This window comes from Coregonus lavaretus (assembly GCF_964263955.1).
Source record: "Coregonus lavaretus genome assembly, chromosome: 26".
Taxonomy (NCBI): Eukaryota; Metazoa; Chordata; class Actinopteri; order Salmoniformes; family Salmonidae; genus Coregonus; species Coregonus lavaretus.
The window spans coordinates 10,350,022-10,367,181 of NC_140013.1; positions in this window are offsets into that span (position 1 = coordinate 10,350,022).

Consider the following 17,160-nt stretch of genomic DNA (forward strand, 5'->3'; position numbering starts at 1 on the left):
CCTGCTTCTACACGCTTCAAAAAAAATGTATCTCACAAGTTGACATTATTGGAGACCAAGCACTGAATAGATTGCTTTCCTGTGTATTCTAATTAAGGCACCATAACAAGGGGACATAACATGGAAATAATACTGATAAACCCCACCTATTACACCTTCAACAGTCTGTGTGTGCTCTCTGATTGGACCTGCTATCATTAATGGTGATGGTTATCATAATGACTTTATTGTTTGTGCTATTATTTGCTTGGCAAACATCTTGGTCTAGTGTAAACTCCAACTCTCACTACCGTTTACTGTTTATAGATGAGGTGGTTAAGTCACACTCACCTGTTGAAACAGTCTCACAACCGTAAACTGGGTTCAATGAAGAGCACATTCTATATCGACAGAGAGCAGTCAGAAACTCCTGAGTACTCCTTACAATGCTATTCCAATGCAATATAGAAGGGACATAGGCTGAATGAATAACGTTTTTCCCTTTTTGGGTTCACACTTTGTTCTTTACTCGTCTCGTATCTATATAGGGAATAGGGTGCCATTCGGAACGTAGCCTTTATCACAGTTTTTTCCAACTGCTTACACACAAAATCTTTTCATGTCACACGATTTGTGAAACCTCTCACTCAAAGTGCAAAACTACACACCAAATCTCCATAACCATAAGCTATTTCTCAGCCTTTGACTTAGTTGTCAATTGCATAAAACACTTTTTTCAAAACACTACACACAATTCTCTACCTAAAACACAAAAATCTAACAGGAAGTGACTTGCTTTCCTTTTCCAAACACAACCAATCAAAATGCTACACTTATTCACCAGGTCACACACACACTCCTCACATGTGCAAACACTAATTGCTTAACTGATCACTAACCAATCACTGCTTTACTGTAGTATAGGCCTATAAATAGGTCAAAGGTCAGATTACCTGTTTTGAAAATGGATGCCAACAATGGACAAGAGGAGTAGGAGGGAGAGGCAGGTGACAACAACAAGGACAACTTCAAGGAGTGGGAGGAGGAAGAGGAAGAGGAAGAGGAAGAGGAAGAAGAGGACGAGGACGAGGGCAAAGAAGAGAAGGAAGGAGAGCCATCTCTGATGAGATTAGGGCAACACTTGTTGATCATGTGATCAACCACGGTTTGACCATGAGAGAGGCTGGACTGAGAGTCCAGCCCAACTTGAGTCAATTTACAGTGGCGTCCATAATTCGAACCTTCAGAAATGAGAACAGGTATGCAACTATCTAATGACTATTTTAGCATTACAGTAATGTACTGTAAAATACGTATGACTGCATAGTATTGCATAAACATTTGTAACTCTAAGCCATCCATTTACTGCACTGCACTGAATGAGGTTGGTTATCATGCTGTACTACATTTTTTTGTACATTGTTTACAGTTCCTATGCTGAACACATACTGTGTTTGAATTGTGTACAGAGTGGAAAGGCAAAGACATCATGGAGGACGCTTGTTTACAGATGTACAAGAGACTGCAATTATAAATATGGTTTTGGCCAAAAATGCAATTAGGATTCGAGAGATAAGAGAGCATATCTTGAATAATGACACCATATTTAACAACATCAATGCTGTAAGCCTGTCGACCATACAACACATCCTCCAACGGCACCAAGTGACGATGAAACAACTTTACAAGGTGCCATTTGAGAGAAACTCTGACAGTCAAGAATCTGCGACATGACTTTGTAGAGGTATGTATGCAACACTACTTCCAGTACTTCAGACATACCGTATTTACTAATCTGTATATCCTTTTGTCTGTTACAGAGAGTATTGGAGATGGATGCCCATGTAATTCGCCATGAATTTATTTATGTGGATGAGGTTGGCTTCAACCTCACCAAAACCAGGCGCGCGGAAGAAATGTAATAGGACACAGAGCAATTACCAATGTCCCTGGACAGCGTGGGGGTAATATAACTATGTGTGCTGCCATCACTCAAAACGGGGTCCTCCATCACAATGCCAGACTGGGTCCGTACAACACCAGCCATATGCTCACTTTTCTGGAAGCAATTTACACAATGCTTGTCCCTGATCCAGATCAGGAGCCTGCTAGATTTGTGGTTATATGGGACAATGTTAGTTTTCACCGGGCTGTTCTGGTCCAAAACTGGTTTGCCACCCATCCACAATTTGTAGTTTTGTACACACACACAATTGTGTTCTTTACTGTATTCTAAAGTATATACTTTTGGTTTACATATGTTTATGGTTTTGTTGTATGCTACTGTATACAACAGTAATGTTTGGCCTAATAAATATTTTCTGTTTCTACATTGCATTGGTGTTTACAGTGTACTTGTTACCCCTCTCAGCAGATTACTTTCACTGTAGAACATTGTATTGAAATGTAGATATAAGCCTATGAAAGACCAAAGAGCTTTAGATTTAGAACAACAGTGTTTACATGGTATATCCAAAAATGTACTATTATGAAAGAAGTGTTTGCCATTTGATGGAAATGCTTCATTCTGACATGTGTTTATGGCATTTTGAATGCAGTGTTACATTTTGAAGGAGATGTGAGGCATTTTGTATGCGCAGTTTTGGGAATTGTGTGTAGAGTTTTGAAAAAAGGAGACTGTTTTGAAAACATGTGTAAGCAGTTGGAAAAAACTGTAATTTAGTTTTGGTAGAAACTACGGCTGTCACAGTTAAATAGTTAACTTTTTGTAATTGTAGTGCACTCTTTTTTTTTTTTTTATCATGATGAATCAAATTGTCTGAAAGTGTTCAAAATATATTGAAAACGTACTAAATACATAATCTATACAGCTAAAAAACTGGGGTAACCCAGATCTGGAGATCGGTGGGTCAAGCAGTTGGGGGGCGGCAGGTAGCTTAGTGGTTAAGAGCGTTGTGCCAGTAACCGAAAGGTCGCTGGTTCTAATCCCCGAGCTGACTAGGTGAAAAATCTGTCGATGTGCCCTTGAGCAAGGCACTTAACCCTAATTGCTCCTGTAAGTCGTTCTGGATAAGAGCGTCTGCTAAATGACTAAACATGTTAAAATATAAGGTCACAATGGACTTACTTAATCTTTAGGGGCATCCTTCCCTGATGGTCCCTGCTGAGCCATTGTCTCGTTACACTGCACCCTTCACAATCTTGACAGCCTTCACATTATGTCAGAGAGGCATACACACATTGTTTGTATGTGTCTGTGTGTGCGCATGTGCATACAAGCGTGTGTGTGTGCCTTCCCTGTCCTGGGTGACATACTAAAACAGGGGTTCCCAAACTTTTTGGGTCCGGGGACCCCTTTCGTGATAGCAAATTCATCAAAGATCCCCTTAAAATCAGAGCATAACTCTGACTTTAGAGTGCATTAAATTAGAGTACAAGGAGTTTTACTATAACTGCTGCAGCGCATGGTCGGACTAACCAGGTCTCGGGCCCTGGAAAATACAATTTTAAAGCCCCTCCTCTTCGCATTGGAGATAACATTTAGCAGTTTTCAAGGTCATTTCCTGCAATTCTACACATTTTGCCATTGGGCAGAGAGACACTTTTGCAGTTTTAAAGCTTAAAATTACAGTGCAAAACAACATTTTTAGGGAATACAAGACGTATTCAGTTGAAAATTGGATCATTGATAGAGTATTGTGGATCCCTGTGAGCCTCCCAGGCCCTGTTGTGCATCTAACGGTAGCCTATATTGTAGATGAATAATATTACATTGTATTGTAATGCACCCTCTAAAACGTTTTAACAGACCACTTGGCCAAATTCGTTTAATCTGTTGTTGCTAGCAATAGCTTTCTATTTTTTAAAGAAAAACTATTTGGGAGCGGGAGAGATCTGTCCGCGGACCCCCTTCAGTACCTCCGCAGACCCCCAGGGATCCGCAGACCCCAGTTTGAGAACTCCTGTACTAGAAGACAATCACTCGATACCCTCACGACCAAACAAGGGCTGGGCCGTGGCAGGTTCACACAGAGACTTCTCGCTGATCCCATTAAAAGCAATTAGCAGTGTGTTGACTCAGTTGTAAAAGCCACAGTGTACCCCTCCCCAAGTGTCCCTCCCCCAGCCTCTCTCAGAACCAGGTGTACACAAACAGCTCTCTCTCAAACACTAGGATGCGCTGGTGGTCTCGGCAGGGGGGAAACCTCCATCATCAGGTGATAATATGAACAGCAACTGACTGTTGAATTTACACTACACTCTTAGACACTGTGGTCCTCTGTAGCACAGCTGGTAGAGCACGGCGCTTGTAACGCCAAGGTAGTGGGTTCGATCCCCGGGACCACCCATACACAAAAAAATATAATGTATGCACGCATGACTGTAAGTCGCTTCGGATAAAAGCGTCTGCTAAATGGCATATTATTATTATTATAATAGAAAAAGGGTTCCAAAAGGGTTCTTTGGCTATCCCCATAGGAGAATCCTTTTTGGTTCCAGGTAGAGTCCTTTTTGGTTCCAAGTAGAACTCTTTTGAGTTACATGTAGAACCCTCTATGGAAAGGGTTTTACATATGGAACCCAAAAGGGTTCTTCAAAGGGTTCTCCTATGGCGACAGCTGAAGAACCATTTTAGGTTCTAGATAGCACCTTTTTTTCTGAGAGTGTAGCTCTGGTTTAATCTCAAAGTTGTCAAGTGTAACTGATGTTGTTAAATGGGCAAATCCATTGTGAATGGATACATCTAAAACTGGTACAGGGAAGCATCTAAAACCAATTTTGAGAACATCTTGTCACTGAACTGTAACATAACACACCACATAGAATATAAAGACTGTACCATTAATAGTATATTCAATGAATTCCATATATTCAATATTATTAATATCCTTCAATTAACCTTTCCATCTCCTAAAACTATGCATCCTAGTCCTGCTGCTGCCTAATCCCTGAGCCAGGCATTGTGAGTGGGCTGAAACCCTCATCCCAGCCACCCATTCACAGATAGAGCTATCTGCCAGGTGAGTAAATGAGCAAATAGTGGACACAATACCAGCCAACCCGATCATCCACTCTCCTCTCACTCTAAGCAGTCAGGCATTGTTTTGGCCCCGGCTCTGGATGTGAGTGATCTACCTGAGCTAGTCCCCCCGCTGCCCCCCACCCCCTGGCCCCCAACACTCGCCCAGGTGGTTCAATTATCTGAAGAGTCTGCCACTGGTTATCTGGAGCAATGGACCCACCCCCTCACAGAGGTGATAACACAAGGGAGGGCTCGGCTCACTCAGACCAGAGGCTAATTCCTCTCTTAGCAGCCAGCCGACTATAAACTATTATAGAGCCGTTTTATGTCATCTAGGAAAGGTGTCTGAGAACACCTGGCTTCACATACTGTGTTAAGGGAGTGAGAGGAAGCTTCTCCTTATGGCAGATGGGTATTTTAAGGGCCAGCAGTCAGCTTGTTTTACATGCACCGCCTCAATACGAGTCATAAAGACCTTATCTAGGCCCAACAGAAAATGTGCGCTCATTGAAATATAGAATTAAAATACGCTTCAATGTGGATGTAGACAAGCACTGTATACATCCATTCAATAATCTATCAACTTGTGCCTAAAAATCTTGGTTATTGTGGAAAGGATCAGTTAACCTGCTGCACTGCTGTTTTTTTTTTTGTTTATCCCTGGGGATTTGTTCTGACACTGTCTCAGGCTGTCTCCCCTCTCTCTCCCCAACCAGTGGTCGCCCCATCCCCAGCCCGATGGCCCTGCTGCCCAACCACCATATTGAGCAAACAGGACAAGCAAACAACGGGGAGTGCCTCAGATACAGTACGTCCCCCTGCCTCCGCCCAGCGCCCGGGCAGTGAGCAAACACTCCAGCCTGCAGAACAAAGGGGGATGAATAATCGGAGGGAAATGTCAACGTTTCATCATGGCTGTCTTGGCCCGGTGAGCTATCCATTAACCACAGACTGAGTGCTCTATTGCAGGGACACCTGAATGTACCTGCAACAATAGAGAGAGAGAGAGAGAGAGAGAGAGAGAGAGAGAGAGAGAGAGAGAGAGAGAGAGAGAGAGAGAGAGAGAGAGAGAGAGAGAGAGAGAGAGAGAGAGAGAGAGAGAGAGAGAGAGAGAGAGAGAGAGAGAGAGAGAGAGAGAGAGAGAGAGAGAGAGAGAGAGAGAGAGAGAGAGAGAGAGAGAGAGAGAGAGAGAGAGAGAGAGAGAGAGAGAGAGAGAGGGAGGGAGGGAGGGAGAAGGAAATGGAGAGTAGTAGGACTGAACCAAATCTATTATTTCAAAGCTAAGTTACATAACAGTAAGTCATGCTTACCAACAATGTTGCCAAGTGCTTATTCAATTCTAAAGAGATATTGGACTATTTTGTGGCAAAACCAAGTAATGACTTTGAATCTGATGCTTGTATTTATGAGGATATATCATAGAACTTGTTTGCATTCATCACAATGTTCAGATCACATCCCTGTAAAGACAGACTGTGGAGGTGCACTGTAATAAGGTCTGTACCTATATCTACACCCCTATGTGTTACTGTGTCAATGTCCACAGTACATCTCTCCTGCCCCCCTCCCCATATAAATCAATATAAGATGCAATTAAAGGAGATGTAATTATAGCTGAATTGCATATGTATAGTGTACAAAGAGCTTAGTCTACCCAGGTTTGAGTAGGGAAACACACCAGGGTATTTATTCCACAGTGAGAGAGAGAGAGAGAGAGAGAGAGAGAGAGAGAGAGTGGGGCGGAGAGAGAGAGGTGGAGGGAAGAGGGAGGTGGTCAAGACGGTAGGGGCGGGGGGGGTTACTCTGCAAATAAGATGTCTAATTCATGAAGCGGATGTTTTGAAGGAAACTTTCTAAGGACGTCGCCGCACCAACTGAACCTTCCAGTGGCTGTTTCTGTGCCCGTCTGCTTCCCAGGTTCCTTAAGTATAACTGTGGTGAGACGCGTGTTATTTCTCCTATTTAAATGGACTGGAAAGTATGGCCTTAACCGGACACATAATTCTCCCATTGATAGACTTGTGTCTAGGCCTGTGTCCGAAGGCCATCCAGCGGCCATCCAGCTGTAATTTGCGAGAGATGTAAAATTCATTACCCTCCATTTATTACCTTCAAATAAAGGGTGATTTCCTTCCTAACAACACAAAAAAACGATTTAAGGTAGAAATGTTGCATTGGGTCAATTGAGGTGTTTGCGCTGGGTAAAGTCTGAGAACTGTGGAAGTTCAACCATAACCTTTAAATTGCCACTCTAAGCCACTCTATGCCACTCTATACTTTCCTATTTATTCTTCTATATATGTTGAATGTGGGGAAGGTTTTTTTATTTCAAGTGTTTTTTTAGCGTGAACCAGTGGAAAAAAAACTGTAAATGAATCTGTGTTATTTATTTGGTTTGGAGCCCTGAACCTTTAGCAGTGAAAAATCACCCACCGAATAACTAATTCCGTCTCCTCCGGCTGCCTGTGGAATTAAAAGACCCCTGAAAGAAACGCAGAACAGAACCAGCCTGTGTGCCCTGCCCTGCCGGACATGAAGGATTTCGTCAGCCATGTGCAAAACCACAATTTTTGCCCCTGATTATTGCCCTCTTCTGATGGAGTGGCCTGAATCTGATGTGGCCACTCATAGTCCATTCAGAAAAATACTCTCCTCTTCACCTATTAACAGAAGATCATTCTCAGTGAGTATAAAACCTACTGAATCTTTGTAAAAATCCAGAACTATTTTTGTAATTTTTTGCCTTACACGTGGACACCACCATTTGGCCAACGCTGTGTCAGGAAGGAGAAGTGCAAGATGGAAGGACAGGTCATAATAAAGTCTTTACACAGAGGAAACAAATAACACTAGCCAGCCTCAAACAGCAATGAAAATGGCCCCCATATTGACAGAGTATAGCCAAAGAGACACACGAGGACAACAGCATCACTTGATTCATGCATGTAACATCAAATAATCATCTGGGGTTTCATTTTGACAGTATGATTATGTTACACCATGGGCACACCTTCATAAGGAGATACAATGATGACTTTGAAAAAAAGCCTGCACACAGAGGTCTTTCTAACAGCACACATTACTGTGGTAGAATGAGAGCGAGCGAGAGAGAGAGAGAGAGAGCGAGAGAGAGAGAGAGAGAGAGAGAGAGAGAGAGAGAGAGAGAGAGAGAGAGAGAGAGAGAGAGAGAGAGAGAGAGAGAGAGAGAGAGAGAGAGAGAGAGAGAGAGAGAGAGAGAGAGAGAGAGAGAGAGAGAGAGACAGAGACAGAGACAGAGACAGAGAGACAGAGAGAGGCCAGTGGGTTGTGTGAAGGATAAGTGACGGTGAGTCATGAATGAGTACACATTGTTAGAGCAGTGAAAATCCTCGCAGGTTCCTGGAAGAAAAAAAGGCTTACGTGACACCAGGATGCAAGACAGCTCCTGAGAACAGGATCACCCACCCGTCCCTGCAGCCTGCAGCCAGGCCTCCAGCTACTATAGCTGCCCCAGGCCTTCTGCCTCCTCTACTGTGTACAGAGGGATTCTCATTCACCTAAAGACTGGCCCCTAGGACTGCTTTTTGTGTTTGACATTTGTTTTTCTATGTCAAACTCTTTGATTCAATGTTTTGATCAGATGTTTGAGACGTCATTTGTAATGTTGAGAATGACAGCTACCAAAAAGGTCGTAGCGCAAAGATCAGACTGGTCTCATAGACTAGACGTAACCTAGGAAACGTAAATCCAGGACACTCAAATTAGTATGATATGTTACGTTTGGTGTGGTTACAGAAGACAGAAGGTTACTTAAGGCAAAAACAAAATGTGGGTGGTTGGTTGTATAATGCAAACGTCTAGCAACCCAAAGGTTGCGTGTTCAAATCACATCATGGACAATTTTAGCTAATTAGCAACTTTTACAACTACTTACCACTTTTTAGCTACTTTGCAACTACTTAGCATGTTAGCTAACCCTTCCCCTAACCCTAACCTTAACCCTTTTAGCTCAACTTTCCCCTAACCCTCAACTTAATAATTTAACCTAACTCCTAACCCTAACCTTAACCCTAACATTAACCTCTAACAGAATAATATGAAATGCTCTGAGACCACATTGCAAAGATAGCTATTCTTGTTGAATAAACAATATTGCATGGAATTCATTTTATGCTGTGGTTTATTCCCAAGTGAATCCAGCATTGCTTATCATTGACGTGATAGGTCTGTGTGTCCTACCTATGTGAAGCAAGAATCACTTTCTTACCTATGTCTTTCATTGAGGATGTGAAGTAGTGATGCATGTTTTGATGATCAATGATTATGTTTACTGTTTCCAGTCTGAATGTGGCACGGCTAGGTTGTCCTCAGATATACTGAATCCCTACACTCATCTCGAATCCCTCTGAATCTGAGCGTCTTTGTTGATCTAATCTTTATTTGGCGTTTACCGCAACTCTTTGAATAAGGCACACAGCTCATTTACGGGAAACACACAGGGCACCATCACACCTGGCCCCCTCATGCTTCCAAACCTTTTCCAAATTGGTTTGCACGAAGCAAGCCATTTAGAGACTTCTTTTTTAAAAATCCTACTCCACGACAACCCCAATAGCTAAAAAAACGGTCAGCGGTGAAAAATAAGCTGTTCTAAATATAAACCTGTAAAAAGGTAGCTTTGTAAATCAAGGTGGCTTGAGAGAGTGAAAGTGAGAGTTAGAGAACTTCTCCCTGCGGCCTAACTGCTAGGATGGAGCCAGGGGCCGAATTTTTTGCCCGCTATGAAAGGATTGATTGTCCTGGGTCCCACGGAGCCAGGAAAGTTCCCCCAGCAGCGGTTAGGATCCTATCTGCCAGGAACGCAGAGCAAGAGAGAGGATGCAGAGAGAGAACCAGCACTAGTTATGTCAGATACCTTTCAAGAAAAATACCTTTTGAGGTGTTTATAAATGCCTGCTGCAAAGTGAGCAGCACACACCTTGTGTTCGTACCATCTAAATAAAAAACTGCTCTCAATCTGTTTGTTTTGACAGAGGGGGGGGGGGGAAGTTGGACATTCCACTTTGAAAAGAACATTCCATTGAGTGTCTGTTGAGATGGACAACATGGCGGACATGTTTTCAGGCACTTCATAGCTGTTACAATGCAAATATCAGAGCCTGAGGGAATGTGGAGGGTGGACTGGGAGCCAAGGTTTCTCAATATAATGAGAGCCTGGGACCCTTCTCTTCCACTAACTTAGAAGGCCCTGTAAGGTTTATAACACTGTACCAGTCCATGTCCATATTAGATCAAGCCAATTCAATGATAATTGGCCAAAGTTCAGTACATTTCATATTGAAATGTAAATCTTATTTGATAGAAATGCCATTTTAGGAAAAAGACATACACAACACAATATAGATAATCATGGCAGTTCCAGAAACGGAATGGTACTGAACATTGTGTCCCAGCTATGGAATCAGGACTAAGCAGTACTCCTGGAAATTGTGGTGTGTGGAACAGGTGCTCTAAGCAAATCTCACTGACACTTGATAGCTCAGCTGGTAGAGCACGGCGCTTGTAACACCAGGGTAGTGGGTTCGATCCCCGGGAACACCCATACACAAAAAAAAATGTATGCACGCATGACTGTAAGTCGCTTTGGATAAAAGCGTCTGCTAAGTGGCATATTACTATTACTATGAGAGAATAGACGTGTTCCACCAGTCCTGTGGAGAAAACCTTGAGTTTGTCTATGGTGCGTGAGACGTTCTGGGCTTTGGTGAAGTCCTGTTTGTGAGAGAGCCGTCGACTCAGGAGCCTGTGGACATAGGTCTCATTCATCCCTTTGCGGCCCCATCCTCCTCTTCCTCCCCCTCTACCGACCGCTGCCGTTTATGGTGCCCGACAGCACGAAAACCAACTGGGGGGAGAGGTGTGCGGGACGGGACAGGGCAGGGGATGCGTGGTGGACACATCTGTGACAAACACATGGTGTTCAAACCAGTAGTGGTATCCAGCATAAACTGCTGCTCTACTGTTAAAACTGTATCCTGCGAGAGAGAGAAAGAGCGAGAGAGAGAGAGAGAGGGAGAGAGAAACTCAGAAGGAGTGTGCCTGCATAGGTCCAATGAGATTGAGTGTGAATGATTGACATATGTGTATGAAGTTGCGACACTCAGTGTGTGTCTGAGAGAGTGTGACAGGCATGCTGTATTCCATGGGAACGGTGTCCTGTGCTCCTCCGGTGAATGATGTGATTGTTGCTGGCAGCCCTCTCTCCCATCTCTCTCGCACCCTCATGTTGTTTTTAGCCCCTCGCACTGGTAACCCAAGAGGTGGGCGGCATGCCGGTAATCTGGCCCAGCTGGGTTCCTGTCGTTGCTAATTGGTGCAAACGAGGGGGACCTGTGATTGCGGGGCCATGAAAACAATAATCCCAGTAACAGGCTCGTGACAGGGCGGGGACACAGGCCACAGGGGCTGCTTCCACCAAACTGTGACCTCTCACTCAGCCAGGACCCAGGGGTTGGGGGCGAACAGGGACTCCAACCAGGGACTCCAACCAGGGACTCCACAGGGTCTTATAGATGTACAGACACAGGGAGAGGCTTTTTACAGACTGACTCAATTTAGATGAATCATTCTCCCTTTAGGTCTTGACATGTCTAACATTCTTATATAGCCATAACTGTCACCTCAAGTGAGATGTTTATGATCATGTAATAACCAAGGGTGGTAGATGATGTGTCAGTGTTTTTAGCTAGACTTTTGCCAAGTAAGTGATGATAGTGATAATGATGATCATAATGATGATGATTGTGATGAGTAAATACAGCTAGTTTTATTGATGATAAGTCAATTCAGGAGGATTGCCATTTCCAGGGCAATATAGTCACCACACAGAACAACTGATAGAGCTACAGTATTATCCAGTTGTACAGCTGAATACACACTGAGGTCATTCACTTTAAGTGTCTGGCTCAAGTTCTCACACCCGTGTGACGACCTTTAACCCTCTGGTCAAAAGTCCAGGTCTGTTATAATAGCAATACTATTCCTTTACTATATCTGTCAGTGGGTCAGGAAAACGAGTGTGTATCAGATATGGGACAAGACAGAGAAAAGCTTATCTGATTGGACTGAGTAATGAGGTCACATGCTGTAACGGTAAAGGGGCGGGTGTATGTCACTCACACACCTGTGATGCAAACGGCTCATAAGTACTGATAATAACTGCTTGGAGACGTCGGGTAGGTTGGGTGTGTCAAAAGTCCAGAAGTCCTTGTTGGGTTCCTGAAGTGTTGTTACCTACATCCGTTATCTACCAGTGATCTCCAGCAACATGCTTGGAGAACAGAAAGAGGATCTCTAGATTTCATCATCTAGATTTCATCAGATCATTAAATTTTGCCTAAAGCCTGTGAGATCCTAGCTAGATCCTATCTTGTCTACAGTTGAGCACGTTCAGATTCTCCGAATGTATCAGTGTCAGTACTTGAGCAGATGCCCTGATGTGGTCTATCATCCATTCAAATCCACCCAACCATCATTTTTGTAAGGATGATAAAACCCCTTGCAAAACGGCCATGTCTTGTGCTATGTATAGGGGCCATGTGTTGTGGCTGCTCAGGTCCTTACTCTCCAGGACCTCCAGAGACAGAAGCTTAATTGTGGTGGTGGAGGTGGTGGAGGTGGTGGTGGTGGCTTCACCCAGGGGCAGCAGGGTGGGTGATGAACGCCTCTGGAATGTCTGCCGCCATCTGGGGTCCATGTGGAGGAGGGGGCCAGCCCCGGCCCTGGCCCAGCGGGAGCAGAGGAAGAGCGTGTCAGCCCCGGCTAGACCTTAAGACAACACGGCCAGGTCTGACAGCCACTGTCCACTGCCTCGTAAATCACCGGCCACACTGTCACATACTGTCTCTCTTACCCTGCAGCGAGACACTGCTCTGTTTGGACTCGGAGAGTGGCGTGTTTTTGGAAAGGAAGAAATAAGCATTCCTCCCTCTGACTGAATGTCCCCGTCAAAATGTGTCAGCTCGTCTGTCGCAGTGTTAGTACCAAGAGGCAAATGAGGGTTAATGGACGTGTGAGCGACAAAAACTGTATCAGACGTACAGAGGGCAACTATTACAGGCCATACCAACAGTATGTGGTAGTTGGACATCAGCCAAGACATAAGAGCAGACATAAGTTCCTACGTGCCGAGTTAAAGCCAGAGGTGTGACTGTGACACTGGGCTGGCCATGGAGCTTTTCTCTCTGCGTCTGTTGACTCAACACTCAGGCCCTGATCAATCCAATGGCTTTCATTCTTTCTTTCTCCCAGGGAAATGTAATCAGTCCCCTTTCCTGTCTCGTCGTCTCCTGGTCCTGCTTTATCAGGAGCCACTTTAACAACACCCACAACCCAAAGAGCAAAGTCCAGCGTATTATCTCTGCTTCTGTATCTCCCGTGTGCACTCGCTGACTGGCCTCCTCCACACAGCACAACATACAGCAGGCTGGAGAGAGCTGGAACAGGATATGAAGTAGTCGGTGACAACAAGCACAGTCTAAAATAAAATATCTATATCTGTGTCCCGTTACTACACGTGCTATCTAGAACCTAAAAGGGTTATTTGGCTGTCCCCATAGGAGAACCCTTTGAAGAACCCTTTTTGGTTCCAGGTAGAACCCTTTTGCGTTCCATGTAGAACCCTGTCCACGGAGGGTTCTACAACCGGAGAACCCTTTTGGAACCCTTTTTTCTAAGAGTGTATAAAGATATGAACACAATACCTAATGTACACTATCTACATTAAACATATAACAAGCCATGTTTTTGTAGTCTCATATCTAATGTAATTATTATATAAGAGATTAAACTGAAGTATATGCTTCAAAGGGCAGCTACATTTAAAAGTGCAGTCATCCCACTTGAGCAACAAGTCTTTTATTATTCCCCCCCAAAATCCTCCAACAATCCAACATGAGAGAATAGCCTGAGGGTTGAACTGTAAGCCTCAGCTTTTTCTTTCTTTTCTTTCCCTGCTTAGGAAATGTCAACACATCATCCAACAGGATACAGTGTTGCATCCAGGATACGGCTCTCATTTACATAGTACATCTTAAAGGGATGAGCCAGGAGCCACCCTTCCCTCTAGTTTTATCTGTCACGTCTACAGGTAACAGCCAAAATAAAGGAAACAATTGAGTAAATGAGGGAAACAAAGTATATTGAAAGCAGGTGCTTCTACACAGGTGTAGTTCCTAGCTTAATTAAGCAATTAACATCCCATCATGCTTAGGGTTGTGTATCAAAATGCTGGACAGGCCATAATTTTGGCTACCATGGCTATGCCCCAATGGGATGATAATGCCCCCATCCACAGGGAATGAGTGGTCACTGAATGGTTTGATGAGCATGAAAACAATGTAAACCATATACCATGGCCGTCTCAGTCACCAGATCTCAACCCAATTGAACACTTATGGGAGATTCTGGAGGGGTGCCTCAGAAAGTGTCTTCCACCACCATCAACAAAACACCAAATTATGGAATTTCTCTGGGAAGAATGGTGTCGCATCCCTCCAATAGAGTTCCAGACACTTGTAAAATCTATGCCAAGCTTCATTTAAGCTGTTCTGGCACAACAACCTATTAAGACGTTCTATGTTGGTGTTTCCTTTATTTTGGCAGTTACCTGTACATATGTCTAGAAAAACACAGCCAGGTTATAAGTATCCAACATCAACCGCCTGCTATGACAGCTTTTAACTTCCCAAATTATGAGTGATGGTTGCAAAGCCAGGAAATCCAAAGTGCATTAAGCATTGACTTAACTGGTGGGGGCAAATAATAGTTCATTAGATACATGGTCTAGATGAACAATAAATATTTCCTATCAGTGTCATATATCCAGCCATATTCCCTAACAATCAACCAGCTTGCCGGAAGCCATTATTCACTTGTTCTTTCTGTCAGCGTACAGAACATCCAAAAGTGTTAAAGTATGTTTTTCCCCTGTGTGCTCCTGACAAGAGCATAAATTGCTATCACCTGTTCCTGTGCCTCAGGTGAAACGTTAAACAGGAGAAACTTCGGTGGAGTTTCTCTTGAGGAGGACATTTTGAGATACTATGCAAATCTATACCCTCTGGGTAAAACTGGATTGAGTCAAAATAGTTGACTTGCTATTTAATCTTACTTTAGCGACGTGACTGTAGTAGTTGGTTGAATTGCCAAAAAGTTATCAAATTGTAGCTAACATTTTTGTCTCATTATGCTATTCTCAAAAGTGAACCGATTCTGATCATCAATAGTGTTGTGTTCATTCAACTATCTGAGAAGTGTTTGAATGGGGTTATCATGGTTCACAACAGAGTACAAAACAAATCACAGATAATATATGAGGGTGACATTTTGTTGCAGGTTAGTCATAACTGGGCAGGGCGCTGTCCCTTGTTCCCAATGCACCTTTGTGTAGCTGTGGCTACCATATCAGCTAAATACTGGCCTATCTTATCGAACCAACTGCACCATTTTGTGTGGAAGGTGACGAACAACCATTGGCCATAGATTCCCATTAAAAGATTCAGACCAGAGTGTGTGTGTGTGTGTGTGTGTGTGTGTGTGTGTATGTGTGTGTGTGTGTGTGTGTGTGTGTGTGTGTGTGTGTGTGTGTGTGTGTGTGTGTGTGTGTGTGTGTGTGTGTGTGTGTGTGTGTGCGTGCGTGCGTGCGTGCGTGATCTACGGTCAGCTTCAAAAGCTTGCGACGTGATACTGGAGAATGGTTTTGCACAGAGCAGTGTTGAGCAAGAAGGCTGTGGAGGGCTGTCCAGCGTATATATTATTGGTCTCTACTGAAACTCAACATAAAGCTTTCCTCCCCCTGGACGACTCCTTCTTGTAAAAAGTGAATAACATGCAGTTATAACCCCTCCAAGAACAACACAGACAATGAGTTCAGTTGACTGATACATAAACTGAATGATACTTTTTAGAGAACTAAACTGCTATATCACAAAGACAATAACTGATCACTTGAAGCAATGTTGTTTCTAAGCAAAACATGTATTTGTGCTGCACTTGTGATCTATATATCATCTTATTCTCAATTCTATCCTTTCTGGAAGTTGTCCAACCATAACATTTAATGGATTTATTGTCACATTGGACCTGTGATCATGTCCCTATGCCAGCTACATTCAATAAAGCCACACAATGTTTCCTGTCTAATATGATGCAGAGATCTCTTCTTTTGGTCACACAAAATCATTTGAAAGAAACATTTTATCAAACTAGAAAAAGTAAAGTTTCTGAATAAACTTTTTGTGTTTGCTTAATCTGTGGCATTACAGGTCACATAGAAGTATATGTAACAATCTAAGTTAGGATAGCCTGAATACTTTAAAATTAGTTGTATTTTTATAACTTCAATAGTTACAAAGTTACAGCGTTTACTCTAATATGCAAACTCATGCAAATTAAAATAATCGAAAGTCTAGGTTTATTGTAAGTCGGAATAGTCTATTCTGTTGAGTTGGATTGGTGTTCTATCTTACAGTACATTACCTATATTCAGTAACATTATAAGTAGGCTATCTGCCATTTTAATATGCTGTGATCTGTAATCATTGTCAAATACTTTCCATGTATACAAATGCATGTTAATGTTTACAGTAATTAAGTCATATCATGGTGTTTCCATCAGAAGTTGGTTTTGTGTTTCTAGAATATCTAGCTCTTAGGGTCGCCTTTGACTCCCATGTTAATTATGCAAATGTTTAATGGTTGTAATTTCTCAATTATAAATAATTTCAAAAATCTGAATGGAAGCAACATAATTTACACTTGACTGGACGTTTTGAAGTTGCAAATCTTAAAGATAATTTTAATTAAGTTAATAAATATGAATGCATGAAGTGTTTCTACCTTCCTGAAATTGTTTTGGTGTTTCTAGCTTGAAGGGTTAGTAGTATTTTGAATCTCTACCAATTGACTCCCATGTTATTCATTGGGCAAAACATAATCCAAAAAATTTACACTAAAGTGTAACCAGTAAAACAGATATGTATGAAAATACCCTAAAATAAAAGCTGACATTCTGTACTGTCGCCTAATACGAAATATTATCTCAAATCTAAAACGCTGGAATACAGAGCCAAATTTAGAAAGTTTGCTTGACTGTCCATATGGAGGGGAGTGTATGAGTTACGATTATTTACAGTAAAAGTAGGATATCCTGAAACAGC